Genomic DNA, 21,446 nt, shown 5'->3' with positions numbered 1-21,446 from the left:
ATGTCTATCAAATACATTTCTCTCTGTGTGAGACGTGTATTGAAGTCCCCCCTCTGGGTGGTCGTCTCACCCCTTCATGATTTGTAAACTAGATTTGAGCTCTTGAATGTCTTTGATCTTTAAAATGTCTTGCCACTGGTGATTTCATGTTGGCACACCTTATATTGGATTTATGCTAATTCCACCGCTTGCGGGCCGATCTTGAAGTTTGTCCGATGTATAGCGTCCCACATGGGCACTTAATGCTATATATCACTCCAGTCAATCTGCAGGTAGCAAAGTCTCTGAGATGTATTTTCTTGCCCGTCCGGGGCTGGGTGATGTACTCTCCTTTGCATACATTGTTGAAATGGCTACATGCCAAAATAGAAAAGTCCCCTTCCGTTTAGTTGTAAATGTTTTTTGATCCTCCTGCGGTACCCTTTCTGCTTTCACCAATTTACCCCATAGATGTATGCCTCATTTACATACCATCATCGGTGGTTCAGGGAATAATTTCAGAAAAATTGGGTCGTGGTGTAGAACCAACCAATGTTTGTGAATTATCTTTCTAATATGAAAGCTCTGTCATGAATATTTTGAAATGTAAAGAAGAGATGTCAATTCCTTTTTAGGTTTCGGGATCAAGAGTTGCTCCTTATAGATATGAGTAGCTTTTGCATTAGCCTCCTGTAACATTTCCTCTGCATAGCCTCTCTTCGAAAACCTCTCTGATAGTTCCACATATTCTGTGCCAAATGTCGCTGGATCCGAAATGATTCTCTTCAGCCGTAATGTTTGACTGTAAGGTAGACTTTTCATCATTGCCTTAGGGTGAAAACTCACAAAGTGTAGAAGGTTATTCACATCAATTGGTTTGTGATATATCAAGGTATTTATTCTGGCATTCACTATAGCCAACTGGACATCTAAGAAGTGTAAGGAAGGATTGCCAATCTCAAGTGCAAATTTAAGGTGTGAATGAACACTATTGAGGTACTCAAAGAATTCATCTAATTCCTGTCCCACACCACACACCAAAAATGTCATCTATAAAGTACTTCCATACTAAGTTTTTAGAGGCCCATTCCATTTTGTCAAGTACATGCTATTTTTCAAATGCATACATAAAAATATTTGCGTACACCGGTGCCATGGCAGACCACATAGAGGTGCCCGACACCTGGGCATAGAATCTGTCATGTTATCGGAAAAAATTATTGTAAAGAATGATATTCACAACAAATTCAATAATAAGATGCCTTTCACACTTCACATTATCATACTGCAATAAGATCCATTCTATAGCTTCTACTCCCTCATTATGCGTTATTGAAGTACACAAACTGAAAACATCCAAGGAGAATAGTATGCAATCAGGTGATATACATACAGTGTCATTCAGGAAAATCAAGAAATCAGTGGTATCTCTTAGATAGGTGGGAATATTTTGAACCAAGGGTTGTAGGATCTTGTCAACATATGTTGCTATTGGATCCAAGATACTTTCCGTACCGGCCACTATCGGTCTTAAACGTGGCTTTAACTTATCCTTATGGATTTTGGACAATCCATAAAACACTGGGATAGTCGGAAATCTTTTTAACAAAAATTGTTTAGTTATTTCAGAAAGCCACTCATTGTCATATGCTTTTTCCACCGTTGTCTCAATTAATGTTTTATTTTGAAGTGTAGGATCCTGGTCCAAAAGAGCATATGTTGACATATCACCCAGCATGTTAATGCAACTGTTGTGATAAAAGGTGGTGTCCATTACAACAATGTCTCCCCTCTTGTCAGGAGGTCTAATGGTTAGTTCCACGTTTCTAGCCAGCAATTCAATATCCTTGAGTTGTTGGTCTTTCATATTATATGGACTCTTTCTACAGTAATCAATCTTCTTCAACTCCTGCTCAACCTTATGTTTAAACATGTTCAGTGCAATGTTCTGAATTTGTGGGTCAAAGGGCTTCAGTTCCTATCCATCGTCTAAGATCTCCAGGTCTCCTTCCATTGATAGAGTTTCGAAGAAAAACTTAAATCTAATCTTTTGAAGTAACCGGTGTAAATTGACTTTCTACTTTAAAAAACTGGTATTTGATGTGGGTATGAATGATAATCCCTTATTTAGTATAGCCAATTGATTGGAATTCAAATCTTTACTCGAAATATTTACCACAATGTTATCTATCATTTTTTTTGTCTTGTGGGTCTTTTGCCCCTGTCTAGTTTGATTTTCTCTAAAAAAGGAGTTGATTCTGGTATTGTGCTAATCAACGGTGCTGCTGTAGCAGTTGTTGTACTAGGGATTTCTCCTGATCTATCTGGTGTTGGTCTCTTGGGTATTAGCGGTTCTCCTATGCTCCCCTCGCTACTGTTATCTGAACTGGATGGATTTGGGTGAGGATTCAGGAATCTAGTTTTATTCCTCTGGGCATAATACTTTTGCCAAGAGTATACAATATCATTTAAATAATCAAAGGTGCTCCACTTAAATTTTCTTAGCTTCCTTTGCTCAATGTCATTCTTGTAGGATGCATATTTACCATTTATATCCTCCAAGATCTTAATGAAATCTTGCTCAGATTTAAGTGAGCTAATTTGATTTTTCACTTCCAAGATTTCTCTATCTATTGAAGTCAGTGATTTGGCCAATTCGTCTATAGTCAGAAGAATAAGATCTAAGGAACACTTATTCAAAATTTGGTCCCATTTAGCGATAAACTCCGTACTATCCTTACAAAGTGTTGGGCGTAAATACACCCTAAGGCCCCTTGGTATCCTCTGTGCTTTGAAGTACTCGACCAATGGGGTTGTGTGCAATTTCTGAGATATTTCACGCTGAATAATCTGTTTGAGTTTGGTAATCAGTCTATTAGGATCCTCTTGTTGCTCACTAGTTTTTCTACTTGTCCTATCAATGATAGGATTCTTTTAGCTTCATCACTCAAGAAGGCTAATATAGTTGCATGTTTCTCAGTAATTTCATACATTTTTGAAAATGACATGTTGAAATGTCTGGGTGCTACATACAAATTGTGTCACACCATACAAACAGTACAGTGCGGCCCAGAACCTGACGATTGTGTGAACACACAGCCTCGCGCTTAAACAGCTGAGAGGCTCTAAGCTGTACCTCGCATTTCCCACCTCAAAGCCATACTCTCCAACACTAGGCAACCAACCCAGCACTTGCCTCACCCCAGGGCTAAATGCTTGGGGGGATAGCTCAGGGGCAACATGCTCACCTTGGAAGCAAGACAACACAGAGCACCATAGGTTCAATCCCCGGGGCCGCGCTTAGAAACCTCTGGGTATTAAGCATGTTATAAATAACCTATCATATCATATCATATCCATGGCACACCTACCCCCTATGCAAATTAACAAGTGGGGTCCTGGGAGTCTCTCTGCCAGACATTAGTACTGGTTACCAGAGACTTGCCCAGAGTCTTTAGCTCACTATCTTTCACAGAGAAGAAATATCTCAAACATATCAGTCTTTGTCCTTCCCTGGGGTGGATCAGCACCGAAATGCTAGGCAATTCACCTCTGAACAAGTGTACCAACAGCAACCCCAGACACGTGTTTCGGTCTGGTTGGACCTCATCAGTAGGGTGGAGCTGTGCCTCTCGAAGAATAGTGAGCAAGGGGTTCACGTCTGGATTCCCCTAGTAATTTAGGGTGAGACCCAAAGTTACTTAAATATGCAAATTAACAAGGGGGGTTCTGGGAGTCCCTGTGCCAGACACTAGTCCTGGTTACGAGAGACTTACCCAGAGTCTTTAGCTCACTATCTTTCACAGAGAAGAAATATCCCAAACATATCAGTCTTTGTCCTGCCCCGGGGCAGTCCAGCACCGAAATGCTAGGCTAGGCTCTGAACAAGAGTACCAACAGCAACCCCAGACACTTCTTTCAGTCTGATTGGACCTAATCAGTAGGGTGGAGCTGTCACCCCCTGAAATTTGGAGAAGTGTCTTAATTAAGGAGCTCATTACGAGTTTGGCTGTATCTGGGTGGCAAATTCACCCAGATCCAACCAAATTGTATTGCTGTTACCTCCACTTGGTCCGGTGGCATTACTGCCGGATTTCAAGTAGCGGTGGCGCTGTAAATCCCCCATTTCTTGAGCCCATTTGCCCCAGTCAATTAATGTCTGAATTGGAAGTTGTCCCAATTCATACAAAATCCCAACCACGGGGACAGATGCTGGGAGACGCAAGACCTTTCTCCATATTTTTGCCTCCAACTTCGCCCATGGTGCGTTATTTTCCCTAGTTTGAGCCAGTGGGTGACCCATTGAAGAAGTGCTAGAATGTTTAGTGCTACATGGACTGGGCCATGGGAGGTGTAAGTGTGAGTCTCCAGTGTGGAGAGTGAGCAGATGCAAAGTGCCGTGGAAAGACAGGAGCTGGGAAGCATTGGTGTCGAAGGTCAAGGTCCCGAAGATGCATAAGGTTAAGGACACCAAGGAGGGAAGGAGGAGGAAAAGAGGAAAGTCTTAAGGAGCTTCTGGAATTTGTGCAGGGGCAGGGGGAGGCTATTCCAAAGAAGGGAGCCCACAGAGGAAAGTGAGTGACCCCCTTTGCTAGGCTTAGCAAAACACTTTACACACAATAAGTTGGTGTCAGAGGAGCGAAGTGGTCTAGAGAGAGAGAGTATTTAGTGAGATAAAGATGAAGATAGTGTGGTGCCCGGGCCCAGACAGCCTTGTGGATGATGCAGAGGGATTTGAATTTAATCCGTGCAGCAACCAGGAGCCAGTGAAAACTTTTTAGTGCAGGAGAGATGCGGTCCCTGGGCTGAAGGCCAAGGATAAGTCTTGCTGCCCTATTCTCGATAAGCTGGAAGGGTCGCAGAGTGGAAGAAGGAAGGTTCAGGAGGAGGCTGTTACAGTGGTCAAGTTTAGCGAGAACAAGGGCTTGAGTCACATTGAGCCTCTTAGGGAAAGTGAGAAAAGGTAGGATTCCTTTGAGAAGGAAGAGCTGATAGTTGAACTTCGTGGCAATGTCCTGAGTGTGAGGGAGAAGAGGAGTCGAAGATGACTCCAAGTTTGTTTTCTGGCTTGAGTTGAAGGCACAGGGGGAGAACCCAAGGAGGAAGGCCAGAGTGAAGGGAAGAAAGCGGGAGCAAGAGTCCCAATGGTAAGGATCACAGTTTTACAGGCGTCGAGGCAGAGATCATTGGAGGCGACCCAGGACTGGATGGCAGAAAGGCAGTCAGGGATAATGGAGGGTGCAAGAGGGTCAGCAGGGAGTCTGAAGAAGAGTGGTGTGTTGTCTGCATAACACTGGAAGTTGGAGGAGAAAGAGGAGATGAGGCGGGCAAGGAGGGCAAGGTAGATGTTAAAGAGCCATGGGGAGAGTATAGAGCCCTGAGGGAACTGGAGCTGACTGTATGCACATTTTGCCAAAACTTTTCCAATAGCTGGTGTGTTTGAGATGTGGTGGTAGCTTGCTGGGTCATTTGGGACAGCTATTGTCTTTTTGAGGAATTGACTGACATAAGCTAACTTCAAGAGTAGTGGGATACTGCGGTAGTGGTAGAGGCATGAAAGGAGGATAAGACGCAGGAGTCCATTCTGGCTCTTTCTTGGTGTTGGTTTTGGGTAAGATAGGGGAAATGGTTCTCATGGAGATCCAGATAGATTGCAGGAGCATATATTGGTGAGAAAGTCAGATAGTGAGAAAAGGCTGAATGACTTTAGAAAGGGAGGGTGGTAGGTGAGAGTTGCCTGCTTCCACCATTTTGATATTTCCACATAAATGATCCTTTCAGGCCTATTTGGTTTATTTTGGTCGGCATTTTGGTGATTTGGCCCAAGTATATGTTCGGCAGTAGTTCAATGATTTTTAAAACCTACAGCAGTCGTGATGAACTAGAAATGAGAGGCTATCTATAGCACTAGGTTAGATTGTATAGATCTTTTGAAATGTTTTTAGGAAAATGGCATAAAGATTCTGCATGGACGGCAGCACTGTCATCGGGTCTACACTCACCCGATTGCTTCTCTCATGCGGAATGGCGATCAGGGCACCGAGAGCCATTCATCTCGATGGCCCTGAATTGACAGAGCGTTTTTCAATGGGATTGCACCATTATAAAACTATTCTGTGAATCAAGTCCCATAAAACTCTAGCTCCAAAACTGAAGTCAAGGTAGAATGCAGAGGTTGTGCCTCTTACAGCTTGATAACGTCCTTCTACAGACGCAATGAGATAATTGAGCTGTGCATCCAACTTGCAAACAGGGTTGCAAGGCATTTCGGAGCTAGAGACTGTGATGTTGCTTTAAGAGACATCCTCACATCACGTGGTGAGGGACAGGATGCAATTGGAAGGGGAGGGGCAGGCAGGGGAAAGTCACTTCACTTGTTACGAGGTGAGAATAAAATCATGCTTTACACTCCTCCTGTCTCTGTCTCCTGATTGCGGTATGTATGCATGAGGCCTTGTGGGAAGGTGTCCAGAGAAGACCTCTGGACACGACATTGGCGACGAGAGGTTATAAAGAACCCGCGTGCTGTTGTCCCTCCACGCGAGTAGAAGAGGGGAAAGCACTCTGACCTGGCATGAAGCGCCAGAAACAGCAGAGGCCTATGTGGAGCTGCCTAGGCACATCGGAGCAGATGGAGGAAGGAAGCAAGGCCTGCTCAACTTCTCGCGTCAGGGAGGACGTGCAAGAGTGATCTCCGCCCACAGAAGAACACCAGCACTCCACCACATGAAGCCCATGTATGGCGGCCACAGGGAGGCCTGCAGAGGTTGGAACCAGGCAACGCTGTTTGTCTGGTCTGCAGACAAACAACACAAAGGCATTACAGGCGCACATGTACACGAAGGTATTTCGCCACTTTGCTACTAGCGCGCACACAGCCCAAAAGAGTGCGTAAGATAACGGAGACCATTTCACAATGCGCAAAGAGAATCAAGCAAAATAAAGGCACCGGTGGCGCACGTGTGCGAAGAGATATTTTACCACGTGGTCAACAACGTGCATTCAGTGGAAAAGAGCGCGAAAGGGGAAAGAAGGCCATTAAATACTGCACAAAGATGGCCAGGCACGCCAAAAAGCCCAACCACCCCCTGGAACGGTGCAAATCTTGCATATAAAACGAAGGTGCCCGCAAAATTCGAGGGTAACAAAGAAAAGGGAGTGGGAAAAATGCAATTTATCTAGCTATCTTCAAAAAGTGAGCACAGGAACGAAGCATCATGTCTGGAGATGATACACTGACCGTTCCCCTCACACCAGCCCCAACCCTGTCTTCCAGAATCCAGGACAGTCTTATCACCCAATTGCCCACACATTTCAACCTCACAGAATCCAGTAGCCTAGGCCCACGCTGGAAAAGATAGGTCAGAGACTTCGAAGGATGCACCAAGATGATTAGTTCTGTGGATAAAGTAAAAAAGCACAGCCTCCTCACGCTATCGATAGGCTCAAATGCCAGGGACATAGTGGACGAACCCCCAACGAACTCCACAGACACATATACAAACCTCAAAACTGCACTAACAGACTATTTCACCCCTCACACAAATGTGGATTATGAGAGGCACATATTCCACACGACAAAACAGATCAAGGGAGAATCCATGGACAACTTTGTCATGCGACTCAGTCTAAAGTCGAAACACTACAATTTCAACAACTACTCCAACGAAGAAGCCCTGCACTTGCAAATCATCGCTGGCTGCGAATGCGCAGACTTCAGGAAAAGACTACTGCAAATATCTCAACCCCTAGAGGAAATACTACGTCTCGCACATTCTGATGCAGCACTAGCATCCTAAATTGAAAATCTAGGTGACATCAAAATGACCCACGGCAAATGTGAAGGCATCAATAAGTTAGACCTAACAACCAAAGGAAACAGTGAGCTGTTTTGCTACAGATGTGGATATGAATTTTCACACGAGGGTCCATGCCCCGCAATTGGCCCACAGTGTTCAGCGTGTGGGAGAGAAATCACTTTATGGCAGTTTGTCGCATATACCAGAGTCAAATGAGAGGGGAGGGAACCAGAGGAAGACCACATCAAGGAAAAGAGAGGCAAGCACAAAGCCCTGCCAGAACATCGAACCACCCGTATGAACTGCCTCAGCGACGAGCAAGAGAGGAAAGAGGGTAGACAAGGCCTCAAGAGAGGAAGTCAGGAGACTTGCGGGACAACTGGCCGACCTCATCAAGACCAAGGAGAAGGCCCAGAAGATACGAATGCTACCTAGTTGAACACTCCAAGACAGACAGCCGATCGAGCGCCTCTTCAGAAGAGGATATCCGAAGAAAGGAAAAACATTCAGATGAGCCCAAGAAAAGGGGCTATCTATATGTGCTAGGCAATGTAAGAGCGAAGGAACATAGCCCAATCATTCTAATTCAAGTGAAAAACATGGCAGCCAGCTATTGCACCCAGTACATAAAAAACTTTGCATCGGTCAGCAAACCCCTAAGAGCATTAACGAAACAAGACACAGAGTTTGAATGGGGCATAGATTGCCAACTGACATTCCAAGAAATCAAGCAGCGCATATCGGACGCAAGAAACATGGCATACTTCAACTCCAAAAGAGATACAGAACTCATAGTGGATGCCAGGCCGATAGGCTTAGATGCCATCCTAACGCGACTAGATGCCAAAGACAGCCATACAAGACATATTGTCTCATACGCCAGCAGGAGCCTATCAAAGATGGAACAGGCCTACTCACAGGCGGATAAAGAGGGTCTGGCAGTGGTCTGGGCCTGTGAACACTTCCACCTTTTCCAGTACGGAAAACCATTCACAGTGGTCACTGGCCACCAGGCGCTGCTATTTATATATGGAAACTGGCAAGCAAAAATGCTGAAGAGGATTTCCAAATGGGCACTCAGATTACAGGACTTCAGCTTCAAGATAACACATCGACTCGGAAAGGATTATAACCCGGCAGATTTTTTGTCACGTCACCCACGCAAAGAGTCACAGCCCGATGTTTCAATCACAGATCAGTACATCCATTACATCATACAAGAAAACACGCCAAAAGGACTCGACCCACATCAAATCGCTCAAGAACTGAAAATGACCAAGGTCTACAGGTAATACTCAAGTGCATCGAAAAAGGACACTCAAAACAAGCTAAACAGACAGGGAAGAGTGCCTCTGAGGAAGCAAAGCAGGACATCAACTGCCTGTTAGCTGTCAAAGAGGAACTGACCAAAACAGATGGAGGACTACAGCTTAAGGGAACCAAAATAGTGATCCCTTGCACACTATGTTGCAAAGTGCTAGAACTAGCACATAGGGGTCATGGAGGAATAATATCTATGAAGAGAATGCTCAGGCAAAAGGTATGGTTTCCTCACCTAGACTCCCAAGTCGAAAGCCTACTAAAACAATGCCCCACCTGTGCTGTACTCAACCCTCACACTCGTCCTGTGCCCTTGTGCATGATCTATCTCCCAGACAATGCGTGGGACGAAATAGCCGTAGACTTTTTTTGGCCACTGGAAGGGGGTGAGCATATCCTAGTAGCGGTGGATGAATACTCTCGGTTCCCAGACTTACAAACTGGTACCATCCACGTCAGCGTTCCACACCATACCTGCCCTTGATAAGATGTTCGCCACATAAAGCATCCCCAAGGTACTAAAAACTGACAATGGACCACCTTTCACAGGCCAAGACTTCAAAGTATTTGACGAATACATGGGTCTACATGGGAATACATGCATCGCAGAATTACGTCATTATAGCCACAAGCCAATGGCACAGTTGAACGTTTCATGCGCAATGGAAAAAGGAATGTACAAATTGCCCGGCTGACAGGGGAACCGGTCGAGAAGGTATTATGCCAGCTGCTGCGGGACTACCGAAATACCCCTCACAGCACTAATGGAAAGACGACATCAGAAATAATGTTCGGCAGAAACATACGAACAAGGCCTCCCCATACCACCAACCCAGAAGAGAGATATCAAGAAGATGCTGAGATGAGGACACAGGACACGAGACAAAAGGAAAACATGAATAAACAAGCCGATGAAAGTAGACGAGCTAAAGACAATGACCTGGAGCCAGGGGATGTTGTCATAGTGCGACAACCACAGAGCAGGAAGAGCATGACTGCCTTTGATGAAGAGACACTGACAGTGACCAAGGTGAAGGGCTCTCTTGTGTCTGCTGAAGGGGAACGCAGGAGCGTTACCCGAAATTCATCTCATTTCAGGAAAATGTCAGGTGTCCTCCTGACAAGATCACGCACTTCAGACCAACCTATCTAAAGGGAGGGACTCTTCCTATGAAGGTGACGTTGAAGACTCTTGTGAAGAGCGGCTCATGACACAGCAGGAGTGTCCTGAGGACAGTCCACACCCAAGGGTGACTGCCCGACCTCAGAGAGCTCGCATTTGGCCTCAAAGACAGATTGAGGAAATGAACTAGGGTGCATCATTATGTTTAGTGCAGGGGGGGTGATGTTGTTGCGAGGGACAAGATGCAAAGGGAAGGGGAGGGGCGGGCAGGGGAAAGTCACTTCACTTGTTATGAGTTGAGAATAAAGACGTGTTTTACTCTCCTCCTGTCTCTGCCTCCTGATTGCGGTAGGCATGCATGAGGCCGAGTGGGAAGGCGCCCAGAGAAGAACTCTGGACATGACAGAGACAATCAAATAGAAAGAAATACTTGCAGATTTCACTTAATGAACGGCTCCCGATCTATAAATGATTCTGGTGCAAAGATGATTCTGCAAACATTTGGGCAAATATAGGGTTTATTTTCTCACAGAACCAGGAGTGATGTGAGCTGTAAAATCTACACGAGAGGGGAGAGGTGCCTGCACACAGTTTACTCCAATGCAAGCCACTCGAATCTTTAATCCATGATGAAAAATTACGCTGGTACCAAATCTTATTCACTTTAGCAAAGTGGGATCAACAGATCCAGACTGCCATGAAAGGCATGGGCTGAATGCATTCATTCCCAGGCATGTCGCGTGTGCTGTAAAAGGGCACACATTTACATGATTAATATATCCCCCACATTCCATTCAGCTTCAGTGTGCACGCAAACCTATGCAGTGAGCACTGTGACATATGGAACTGACAGCTCAAGCAATGCAAAGTCGCAGTTGCTCCCAGAGGAAGGGCTGGGAGGGCTGTTGGTCAGCAGGGTGCATGGAGTGTCCGCGATTTGCTGCATCCCCCCAGGCCTCAGGATAGTGAATGTATGGCATACATAAATGAGCCTACGTATGGCTTCCGGGGATCCAGAGCGGAGACATAATGGCAAAGACCCCCAGGCCTCTGCTCTTACATAAAACAGACACATGCTGCGATTTAAGAGGAAAATAAAACAAGATTTTTATGCCCTACAGAAAAGCGAGATTTACGGCACTAATCACCATTAAATGTCCCGATGCTTATCTGTCCTTTCTTTAGATGTTATTATTCAGTTAGGAATTCCAGTTTCGCGTACCCTTTCCTTACCACGTCACTCGATAATGTATCACAGATCTGCTCACTATAAATCGGGTGACCAGACGTCCCAGTTTGGCGCGACCGTCCCGGAAATTGGAGCTCTGTCTCCCTTTGTCAAGATTATGTTTCCATTGGAAAGTGCAGTGGTCGCAGTTTTTGGTAGCAGGTCTTCATAGCTGGCAGCCAGGAATGCACAAACTCGCACAGAAGAAATTCTGCATTTTACAACTTAAGATAGTGTTAGTTTGTGATAAATTAACAATAATATGTGTTTATTTGAACAGTAACTCTTAGGCCCTCATTCCGAGGTTGGTGCTAGCACCAATATCGGTACCGCCACCGACTTGGTGGTATGGGGACTTACCGGTCTATTCCGACCTTTGCCAGACCGGTAAATCCCCATTTGAAAAGCCATTCCCCATTCCCATTTGAGCCCCCATAGGGCTCAATGGGAAGGGGGAAGGCGTCAATAACGGTACCGCAAATTGCATAATGCCTGGTTTTACCAGGCGTTAAGGGAGGGACCCGCAAAGGGACCTCGGAATAGGGCGCAAAGGGATTGCCGGCACCGGTGTCATTACCGGTGCTCGGTATCCCTTTGCGCCCAGGTCATAATGACCCCCTTAAACTCCCTTCTTCTACAACCTCTACTGAAGGGTAGTGCATTGACAGCAACTTTCAAGAGTTGGTCCTACTTTCATGTAAGTTGCCCTGTCCCAGTTATTTACTTTTTAAATCTGGCCACCCTAACTATAAAGACCCAACTTTGAGCCAGCTGGTTTCAAGCAGTGAACATGTAGCTTAGTAGTGCCAACCAGCTTTCGTGCCAGAGGCCTTATTTTTGTGCAGACTGCAGTGTATAGGTGAGTGGGCAAGGGTCTGCCTGGGGCTTATGCTACAAACGTTATTGGCCGCACCAGCAGTGCCCTTTGTAAGGATGCTGATGGTAGCGTGGGAATGAAGGAATATGCCATTGGTGATTTTGTGAGTTAAAAACCCTACTGCTCTCTACCCTGTGTTATGTATCTGCCAAGTATACACCCCCCAGGCCCCTCCGCATCCCCAAGCTAGGCATTCATGTTTAACACAGGGAGAAGCCAGGTGCCAAGGTGCTGAGTGGATGGACCGATACTTTCTTGATTTCCCTCTTGCCCTGGCCTTTAATGCCCCAAAAATATGTAACAAGCATTAGCAATCCCAACAGTTTGGGATAGTGTGTAGGCATGGGAAAGGCACTTACCAGGCACTGCCATATGGAATTAGCTTGCCAGTAATGGTAGCAGTTGCAAATGGCTGCGAGTGTCTGAGCATCTAATGGCAGTGCCTGGCAAATGCTTAACACGTATACACAAATCAAAACCTTTGGCTTTGCCAATGCTTGTTTTTAACAGGACTTCCGTGAAGGACACACATAGTACTTATAAATCGAGTGGCTGAAGACCGGCCTGGTTAAGACATTTTTATGACACCACTACCGGGTTTAAAGCTCCAAATAAGTAATTTGAGCTCATTATAAATTCCCCAATCTGGAAAAAATGCCAGAAAAAATGCAGGTAGTTCTGGTAATTCTGGCATTTTTTCCAGACCAGGGAAATACAAGTTTTCTGGTGGAGGCAGTGATCAGCTGGCAGGTCTGACCTGTCAGGAGTTCAAGCCCTTAACGGCAAATAAATGCAGGAATCACTAACACCGGTACTACCAGTGCCAGTAATTCCGGCAATCCTATCGATCGAATGGGAACTTACCAAAGTCTCCACTACCCGTAATATCGCGGTAATATCGGGATATCGGACACCAGAAACGCTAGGGCAGTTTTGCTGGTGTCCCACCAGAAGTACCAGCAGGATACCGGCCAAACTGTAATGAGCGCCATTAACTCTCAGAAGGCTGCTTTCAAAAACCCTGGCAGGCACTTTGAGAGCACAGTTTGATGCTAAAGCTTGATTAAAGCGAGCTCAAAGAGCTCCCACAAGGAGGTGTTTTGGGAGGGGGAGGCAGGGAGTGGGTAGGAATGGGCATAGGGATTAGCATGACCATGGGCACTCCATGGGTGGGAAAATAGCCAAAAACATCTTGTGTCCATCCTCATATACCATTTCTCTCTATGTGCACTCTAATCCAATAGTTTTGGCTAATAGGTGGTGCTGCGCCACCTAATAGCCCAAACTAAAAATGGGGATATACATCAAAGTAGCACTCTAGACTGGAATTTAAGTAAGAGTACATGATGAAAGATGGAACTGTGCACAGGCTTTGGAAACATGTGGGTGCCCAGGTCCAAGAGGAGGGAAATCTCTCAGGTTTGAAAGGGGGGCAGCACACAGACTCAAGAAGTCCGGTAATACACAGGCTGCTTTTGGGGTTGTGGAGAGACCTGCATATTTTGGAAAGAAAATAGATAGAGACACCAGATGATCTGACATCAAATAACTGGCTCAATATCTCCCACCAAGGTCTCATTCATGTCAGAGGGTACAATATTATTATTGACTGTATAGTTGACATTTTCAAGTGAGCAAGCCATATATTATTTCAACCACCCCATTGTCAAATTTACATAAAGACATATGAGGCCTGTCCTCATGGCAATTCTTATTTTCTGTAGAAAGTGTCCACTATCAAATAAAAGTACAGTATTAATACAATAGTAGTATAAGATATCCATGATAATTGTAGTGTGTTTTAAATAACTTATAGAATGTGCTCTCAAAAAGAAATTACATACAGATATGCCAATATCGTGTTCTATGGTACCATATAAGGTCACTACATTGCATGTATAAGTGTTACCCCATGGCAAATTGTCCAGTTTTGTTTTCTTCAGCCAAAGCTTTAATAAACAGTCCAGTTCACATCTTCAAGTAACATCCTTCTCTTCACATCAGCCCATTATACATTTCCATCAAAACTTTAGGTTCCAACTTCTGTAATCTATAACATCCCCCGCCCCCAAACCCCCAGTCCTTGGGTGGCTCTTCATTCATCTCTCCACCTCTGGCTCCTTCCTCTCTTCCTCAAGGATTCCGAGTGACTGTAGTCTCTTTGGGATATATAGATGCACATGTCCTTTCTCGCATACTGCATGTAAGGAGAACACATTTTACTGAAGTTCTTTAATGTTCCCCGCACTATTGCAGTCATTTTCTCCACATCTATTACGTCCAGATCACATAGTACCACTGATTAATAGACAGAGGTTCTCTCTGGTTCCATTGTCTCGCCATACAGCTCTTCGCAGCCATCATGAGGTTCGCCCAAATCCTTCGTGCCTTTCCCCCTACCCTTTGTTGTTGATCAAGGATAGTGCCCAGGAGCACCTCTGCCTCCTCGAATTCCCTATCTACCCCCATTATTTCCAGCACCTTAGACTTTACCTCCTGCCAGAAACACTTCAGGTGCTGGCATTCCCACCATATGTGCACCATCGTCCCCTTCTCCCCACATCCCCTCCAGCATAGTTCTGACCTCACAGGAAAGATTTTATGTAGCCTCTCCGGTGTGTATTACCACTGATGTAGGAGCTTAAATTGTAGTTCCTGATGTTGTGTCGAAGGATTTTGTGCATTGCCGAGATCAGCCCTTTATCATTGCTTGCCGACGTTATCAGCCTTGCCCGCACTGTGAGTTCCCTCGTCACCCCTTCCATCATCGTCGGTGTCCTTGCCCAGTGCCTTAGCTGTTGATAAGATAACCAGTCTTCTCCCTTTAAGCACATCTCTCTTTTACAATCTGCAAATGCCCGAAAATGCGTCCCTTCATACAGGTCCCCTATAACCCTGATCCCCCCTCCATCCACCCCTTGAACCTGCCATATTCTTTACTTGGTGGGAATTCGGGATTTCCAAATACAGGCATAATCAGAGACGGCCATGGCAACAAGGTGAGCTTACTGTTCACCTTTTCCCAAATCCTCATGGCATTGTTCGTAATTGGATTCCTCCATAACCCCCTTGGTGTATCTCCCTTCCTTTCTCCCTCATCTTCCACAGATGCTCACCCGCCACCGCTCGTTCCATCCTTACCCAATGCTTCTGGTTGTCTGGCCTTCCGCATTTGGCCAGTGCTTTTAGCTGCGCGGCCTGGTAATATTTGAATATGTTCAGGCAGGCCACCCCCGCTCCTTATTCCTGAATAGTTTCTTCCGTCCAATTCTCAGTTTCTTCCTTCCCCATATAAATTTCATAATGCAATCTTGAAATTCCTTCAGGTGCTTCACAGGTAGTGCAAGAGGGATCGCCTGAAATAGATTAAGTATTCTCGGGAGTACATTCATCTTAACTACAGCGATACTTCCTAACCAGGATATATAGACCCCTCCATCTTGCTAGATCCGATTTAAGTTGCCTAATCAGCGGGTGATAGTTGGTTCCTATGATTCATTTAATGTACACGGTTAGGTTCACTCCCAGGTACCTAACCGGACCCTGGGCCATCTGAAAGGGTTTCCTCTCTGCAACTGGGTCCTTTCCAGTTCCCCCACCGACAATTCAATATTTCTGATTTCCCAAGATTTACTTTAAAACCCGAGACCTCTAAGTACACCTCAATATCCTTTAATATCACTGGAAGAGACTTCTCCGGTTCTGTGATCATTAGGATCACATCATCCGCAAAGAGCCCTATCATGTGTTGCATCCCTGCCCAGCAGACTCTCTGTATCTCCTTGCTCCCCCTTATCCTCTGCGCAAATGACTCCATCACTAGAGCGAAGAGAAGCAGTGACAGCGGGAACCCTTTCTTTGTCCCCCTTCTTATTAAAAATGGGTCGGTTAGGTGCCCATAAAATTTCACTCTGGTTTGCGGGTGTTGATAGATCGCCTTTATCATTCCCCCAAAGTTCGGTCCCATAACCACCCTCTGCAGTATTTGTTCCATGAAGGCCCAGTTGACCCAATCAAATGCCTTCTCGGCGTCTAGCATCATTAGCCACGTGGGGTTTCCTCCCCCTCCCGCTTTGTCCACCACATGTAGTGCCCTCCTTATGTTATCAAATGTATTGCATCCCTGTATGAAACCCTTCTGGTCCTGCATCACCAGCGGTAGTAGCATCTCTTCGAGCCTAGCCGCTAGCACCCTGGCGTAGATCTTAGCATTCACATTGATAAGTGCAATGGGACGATATGAAGAGCACGCGTGCAGGTTCTTCCCCACCTTCGGAGTCAGGGTGATATGCGCCATATTCATGGACCCGGTAACCTCTCCTGCCTCTCTGAAGTGATTAAATAGGTCAGTGAGAGTCCTTAATAATGAATCCCTAAATGTTGTATAAAATACAGTTGTTAATCCATCTGCCCCTGGACTCCTGTTCATATTTATGCGGGCTATAGCCCTTCGCACCTCTTCCACCCCTATGGGCTCTTCCAACTGCTCTTTTTGTTCAGGCGCTAGCCTCAACCCTTCCCAGCTCTTCATATATTCCTCCTGCTTCCCCCTATCCACTGGATTCTCACTATACAGGTCCGCAAAGAAGTCCCTTACGATGTTTCTCTTGGCCTCCTCTGCCCCCACCTGCTTGTCCCACCCATCCTCCAACGCATTAATAAATGCCTTTTGTTCTTTAGCCCTCAGTTGTCTTGCTAATGCTGTTCCAACTTTGTTGCCCTGTTCATAGAACTTTTGTCTACTTCTTAGCAGAGTGCTCTCCACCAACCTATTTGTGATTTGCCTCAGCTGACCCCTTACATTTGCTATTTCCCTGGCCACCGTATTCAATACATTCTTTTTGTGCTGTTCCTCAAGTGCCTTAATCTCCCCTTCCAGTGTTTCCTTCGCCGCCCTCCGCCGTCCTCTGAGCCTCTTGGATGCCACTACGAAGAACACCTTCATGTGCTGCTTAAACGCATCTCATCTCTCCCCAGGGTTACCCCCTTTACCCGCCCCCCTCCCTCAAATTCCTGTATTTCATTCTCCACCTGTTGCCGCACCTCACAGTCCCTAAGAAGAAATTCTCTAGCCTCCAGCCCCCCACCCCTCTCCGGATATTACCTCCTTCCCACTTAAAAGTAATCGGCGCATGGTCCAAGAGTGTCATGAGACCAATACGTATGCCACTGGCCGCCTGCACTATACCCCGTGTTGCCATTACATAGTCTATCCTAGAATATGTCTTGTGGACATGGGAGTAGCAAGTGTAATCTCTCTCTTGGGGGTGCCTCGCCCTCCACACGTCACAGAGCCCTTCTTCCCTAAGCCTGTTCACCAGTGCCTGGACATTGTCCCTGTTGCATGTCCCCTGAGCTCCCCCACCCCCCCGGGCTATCCCACACAGGATCAGCCGCCAAGTTAAAATCCCACGCTATGATCACTCCCCCCTCGCCGAAGTTCCCGAGGTCCTCCAAGAATCCTACCAGAAATGTCTCTTGTCCCTGGTTTGGAGCATACACTGATGCCCATGTGTATGGCTTGTCCAGTCTTAAAAAAACATCTCTGTAGTGTTTCTGATTTCAGAATCAAGGCCAACAACCAAACGTTGATGTAAACGTTCAATCAATCTGGAGATGTTTCCAATAATGTGTTGCAGAAGTCCGCAACCTTTGGCTCACCAGATGTTTTGGACTACAACTTCCAGCAGACGAAGCCAGAAAAACCAATGGTAAGGGATCATGGGTGTTTTAGTCCAAAACATCTGGAGAACCACAAGTTGCAGACCAGTTAATGGATGAGATAATAGTTCTGCCAGGGGGATATGGAGGTACCTGTGCAGTTTGGGAAGGCAGTGTGTTTTCTGAGAGGCAGATGAACTGATGGCAAATACATTTTCTCAGCATGGTGTGTCCAAGCGCATAGTAGCATGAAATAGCAAGCTTTAAACACAGGTGCTACATTAGTATCCACCTCCTTGGAACAGCGTGCATCTCTTAATTGGTACTAACACTCTTTGAGGTAATCCCATGTATCCACTTCTACATCCCAACACTTTTGTCTGAGGAGTTAATCACAATGGTGCTGTGTTTTGGTAATGACTTTAGAGTGACCATATTGATCTTGGTTAAATGATCGCAGCTTGCTTGATGATTTTTGCCTTTGCCCCATGCATGGAAATGGGGAACAGTAGATTTTCCATCATCTGTCTGCCAGCAGATTCCCGGGGTAAAGTCTGTGCAGTGTCAGCAGAAAACGGACAGATTTTAAATCTGACAGAATTTAAAGCAGGCTAGATAGTCTAAGATCGCTAGCTACAAGTGCTAATATGTGTGTCATTCATTTGTGGAAAAGATTGTGATTTGCGTTTCAGACCACTATCCCATCCTTTGCTTGTGTCTATTCCCACCTTGGAATTCAGCTAATGATCTTGTGCTTCTTCCATCTCCCTTAAAGCTGGTAAGATAGCTCTGTGGGTTGAGTGCTCACTGCTGGGACGTGTGTGCTCTGCAGTGCACAGGTTTTAATCCTGCCAGGTCAACTCAGCCTTTCATCCTTCTAGGTTTTTAAATAACTAACAACTTAATGTTCATGTTAAAGGATATTTGTACCGCACACTATCACCACCAGAGTGGTCCCCTGGCGCCCTGGCGGCTCTGAAAAAGGGTAGGAGGGGAGTGGGTTATCGGGAATAAGCTGGAAAAGTGCAAGAGGGCAGTGATGTGCTGTTGGCAGCCTCAGCCTGGTGGGTCCGTTGGCTGGGCCTGGGTGTTTTACGTCGGTAGTCGTCGTGTGCTGTTGTGCAAGTCTATGTGTGGTTTGTTTTGTTGTTGCAGTGTAGTGAAGCTTGTGCGGATTGCTGTGTTTTAGGCTTGTGGTTGTGTTTGGTTAGAGTTTGAGAGGTGTGTGCAGAGGGATGAAATTGTTAGAAGATTGGTTAGTTGGCATTGCTGTCCTTGCATTTATGTCTAGGTGTGATGTTTGCTATCATTCACTATTCCATCTGAGTGTGGTACTTGCTAATTTTCAATATTCTGTCTAGATTTGAGGCAGGCTAGTGATCACGATTCCATCTAAGTGTGGCACTTGTCATCATTCCCAGTTTCATTTAAGTGTGGCGCATGCTAACATTCACAATCCTGTCTAGATGCGACGAAAGCTAAAGCTAAGAATTCCATTTAAGTGTGGAGCATGACAACACTCACATTTCTATCTGGATGCGACTCAGGCCAAAGCTAAGAATTCCATCCAAGTGTGGCACATGCTAACATTCACATTTCTATCTAGACGTGACAGAGGACAGGTTAAGAATTCCCTCTAGGTGTGGTGCATGCTAACTCACATTTCTATCTAGATGCGAGGCAAGCTAAAGTTAAAAATTTCATACGAGTGTGATGTATGCTAACAATCTTATTTCTATCTAGAGGCGACACAGGCCAGGGTTGAGAATTCCATCTAAGTGTGGTGCATGCTAACATTCACATTTCTATCTAGATGCGACGCAGGCCAAGGTTGAGAATTCCATCTAAGTGTGGTGCATGCTAACATTCACATTTCTATCTAGATGCGACGCAAGCTAAAGTTCAGAATTCTAAATGTGGTGCATGCTAACATTCACATTTCTGTCTAGATGCGACACTGGCCAAGTTTGAGAATTCCATCTAAGTGTGGTGCATGCTAACATTCACATTTCTATCTCGATGTGACGCAAGCTAAAGTTCAGAATTCTAAGTGTGGTGCATGCTAACAATAACATTTCCATCTAGATGCGATGCAAGCTAAAGAGAGTTTGGGTAAAAATAATTGCATAGAAAGGTTATATGGAACGCGCTACATAAATAACAAATGATTATCACTTCCTCGAATTCTCATCAGCATCAAAATTACCCAACTAATGCAAATCTCTCTGAACGGGTTTATCTGCAATGCGTAAGGTGCACATCAGTGTGTTTGTGCTTCCCTCTAGTGTATTCAACGAGGGATGAGCGTAATGGTATTTGACTCACTTAACCTTTCTTACACATGTATAGAAGTATACAATGTTATCCATATAATCACATTTCTTTTTGGCAGAAAAACTCAACCTCAGAGCTAAAACCAGTTGTTCATCTATTTGAGATATTGAATGATTCATTTATTTGTTTTCTCCCTTTACTGTTTCCCTTCTTCCATAGAAGGTTTGCCACACTTGCAGTGTTGTACTTGTATTTGCCCTGTCTCCCCCTTTCTTTCATGGTCCAGTGTCTCCTCTGCCAACTCTTCCTCTGCTTCTCCGATGCGCATGGTGATGTTTAGTTTCTTCCAAACAACTATGCTTAGTCTGTGCCTAATCTGAAAATACACTGTAGGGACTATGAGCCTCATTACGGGTTTACCTGTCTGGAAACAATGCCAGTAAGTCTGGCACTGGCATGTTTTCCGGACCGTCAAAGCACAAGTTTTCTGGTGGGGGCCACGGATCTCACGGCAGGCCTGACCTGCCACTAGATCAGGCTCCTACTAGCAAAGAAATTGCTGAATCTCCGGCACCGGTAACACTGCTGCCGTTGATTTAGGCAATCCCATCCCATGGAGTCCTGTGGGACTCCATGGAAGGGGAACTTACCATCGTCTCTGCCACTCGTAATATCGCGGGATACTGGAAAAACTTTAATCAGGGCTTATATATCTGAGATTGGTACTGTATCAATAATGGTCTTATCTCATTCCTCTGTCCTATTTGGCCAGCCTTAAAAAATTACTGGTAAAATTACCTTTAATTCCAGCACTGGCAAATTTACCGGACCGGCAAAACACAATTTTGCCATGGGGGCACTGATTTTTTTTTTTTTTAAACTTTAATTTTTATTCGCATTTTTTCAATGAGAAAACTGCAAACAAGCCCCCAACCCCACCACCCCCTTACCCCCCCCACCCCAACTTGAACCCACCCCCCAACCCCTTGTCCAAACCAGATCTGTTGTCCCGGGAGACTTTTAACGTTCTCTTCATCTCCTGTGCTTGGGATGTGATGCGGCTAGTGGCCGTAACTCCGATAGGCTTGAAGCCGCCTTGCCCCAAGTCGTGGGGCCCCCAGTCATTTGCCGCTCATCCCCTGGCCAGATTCGTCCCGTTCAGCGCGGGGTCCCTAACCTGGATTC

The sequence above is a fragment of the Ambystoma mexicanum genome, chromosome 7q, assembly GCF_040938575.1.
Source record: "Ambystoma mexicanum isolate Mex_15411 chromosome 7q, UKY_AmexF1_1, whole genome shotgun sequence".
Taxonomy (NCBI): Eukaryota; Metazoa; Chordata; class Amphibia; order Caudata; family Ambystomatidae; genus Ambystoma; species Ambystoma mexicanum.
Note: the sequence above shows the minus strand (reverse complement) of the source record.